Source organism: Jaculus jaculus, chromosome 1, assembly GCF_020740685.1.
Source record: "Jaculus jaculus isolate mJacJac1 chromosome 1, mJacJac1.mat.Y.cur, whole genome shotgun sequence".
Taxonomy (NCBI): domain Eukaryota; kingdom Metazoa; phylum Chordata; class Mammalia; order Rodentia; family Dipodidae; genus Jaculus; species Jaculus jaculus.
In genome coordinates this window covers 219,593,741-219,596,637 of record NC_059102.1, presented here as the reverse complement: position 1 = coordinate 219,596,637, position 2,897 = coordinate 219,593,741, and positions in this window count along the sequence as shown.

Below are 2,897 nucleotides of genomic sequence, written 5' to 3'. Positions count from 1 at the left end.
AGATTTTTAATGTTCCATTTACTTGTTCAATGATTCCTTGCCCTTGGCGGTTATAAGGAATTCCAGTAACATGCTCAATATTTAAAAAAAAGAACAAAAATTCTTAAATCATGCACTTGTATATCCTGGTCCATTATCTGTTTTCAGTTGTTTAGGTACTCCTAAAATATTAAAAGAATGAAGACAATGAGCAATAACATGTTTAGCAGCTTCTCCTGTTTGAACAGAAGCACAAATGAAACCAGAATAAGTGTCAATAGAAACATGTACAAATTTCATTTTTCCAAACTCAGGAACATGAGTTATATCCATTTGCCATAAATGGCCAGGAGTCAAACCTTGAGGATTGACACCCTGGTGTAGCACAGGTAAAAGTGTAAGACATTGTTGACAACTTTTAACTATCTATTGTGCTTGTTCACATGTAATTTTATATTTAAGATGTAGAGTAATAGCATTAGGATGATGAAGCTTATATTATATTATAGCTTATATTATAGCTTTTCCACAGAAAAAAATTCTAGTAGCCTCATCTGTAATAGCATTTCCCAGAGCTAAGCGTCCGGGGAGGCCATAATGAGCAAGAAGGTGTCCTACATGGAAAGGTGCTGAGCGCTGGAGAATCAAAAGTTGAACCTGTGCAAACAAATTGTAAACAGTAGAAAAAGGACTTATTCTACTACAGGTTTCTAAATAAGGAACTGAGTGGGCAATGTATTGGCTATCAGTGTAAATATTAACAGACATAGTAGCAGTATGTTGCAATAAAGCTTTAAAGGCTGCCAGTTCTACAAATTGTGCAGACTTATAATGAGTATTAAAAGTATATGTTTGTCCATTTAAAGAATAAGCAGCTAGGCCAGAAGATCCATCTGTAAAAGCCAACATAGCATCCTTAATAGGAGAAAATTGTGTATTGCAAGGAAAAATGACTTGATGTTGCATGAAGAACTGAATTAATTTATGTTTAGGGAAATGATTATCAATGCTTCCTGCAAAACCTGCCATGGATAGTGCCTAAGTATCTGAAAAGGCAAAAAGCCAAGAAACCTGTTTTGAATTATAAGGTGTGAGGCGCTGAGACAGTCGCCATTACAAGATGGCGCTTACTTCCTGCCAAGGGGCAGGACAATCAACTCCTTACTTGGTCATGTCTTAGTGGCAGTCATGCTTGATGCTGCGCGCATGTGCGTGATGTAATGCACCCTGGGCCTATCCCGTGTCCCTGGGTGGTGGGTGAACAGATGGCAGCCAATCCGTAGGTGCCTCGTAGTGCTACACCCTATAAAAGCAGCTACACTCCCGCGCCCCGGCCCCTCGCCATCAGCTTTCCTGTTAACCAAGAGGCTCTCCAATAAAGTGTGATCAAGAAGGATCTTCGTTTGCTGGTCGTTCTTCTGCTGGTCAGGGGGTTCGCTGCAAAGTGGTGCCGAAACCCGGGATGCCGGGTGCCTTGTAGGCATCAGGTGAGGGGCCGAAGAGGATCCAGAACTTGACACACGGAGAGGAAGACCGCGGTAAGTTACCTCAGTCATGCTAGACCCGTATTTGATTCTTGCCATTTTTATTCCTGTGTGGTTCATTTTTCTTGTTGTGTGCTGCTCTTGGTGCCGTTGTGATGAACCTGGAAGGGAGTGCCGCTGTTTTGAAGAGTATTAGCCTCGCGGTACGAATCGAAAGTAAAAGAACTTGGTAGATAACAAGGTTTTTCGATCTGTCGCACACTGCCTTGCCCTCTTCTTCTGGCCAGTAAATTCGCTGGTAGATAACAGCGTACGCCATGGGCAATTCCCAGAGCGCGAGCTTTGCACCTGACAGCTTTGTCCAACCCATAAAGGAACTGCTTAAACAGAGAGACATTAAGGTCTCGTCCGCGACCATTAAAAAGATTGTTAAATACCTGGATGAGATCGCACCGTGGTTTGCGGTGTCAGGTGATCTTTCACTCCTTACGTGGGAAAAATTGGGTTGAGATTTGGAGCGGGCAAAGAAAGAAGATAGAATAGGCAAAGGCACATTGCCGTTCTGGAGCCTTATTCATTCTTGTTTGAGTAAAGGGAACCTAGAGATCATTAAAAAAGGGCGGGAGGCTCTAGCAAAGCATCAGGATAGTCTTTCTGAGTCTGATTCAAATGGGGAGTCAAAAGTTATGCCTAAGAAAAAGGGAGATATAAAGAAGGAGAAACATATACAAGATAAAGATAAAAGCCTGCAGGAGGAGCTTGAAGAGATGGGGGAAATGAGTCATCGCTTGCCTGAGAAAGGGACTAAAGGGACCCTTACCAGGCTGTATCCCCCTATTGAAGAGCTTGCACGTTTAAGTGTATTTGAGACAGAAGGGGAAGAGACAGATGAGGAAATCACCTCCAACTCAGACCTGGAGGAGGGGGAGGAGGAAGAACTATTACAAAAAGGGGGGGAAGGAAATAAGGAAGTTATAAGAGGGCACCTTTTACCTCTGTCTAGGCGCCCCCTACTGACAAAAGGAAAACAGGCCCAAGGGGATGGATCTCTGCAATTAATAGAGCCTTCTGCACCTCCCCCCTATAACTCTGCTAGAGACACATGCCGCTTCATAAAACCAAAAACATGGTCACGGCTAGTCTCAGTTTTGCCTGTATTTGAGGATCCAGTAACCCAGCAGAGGAGGTATGATCCAATTTCTTACAAATAATTAAAAGACCTAGTTCAAGCGGCAAAAGAATTTGGGCCAGCTGCAGATTATTCTATAGCGCTGCTGCCCAGAATTATTACAGATCCTTTAAGTCCTACAGATTGGACAGAATTGGGTAAAGCTTGCCTCTCAAAAGGCCAGTTTCTAGAGTGGAAGGCCTTAGTTACGGACAATGCTCAGGCACAGGCCAGGCGAAACATTCAGAGTGGCCATCCAGGATGGA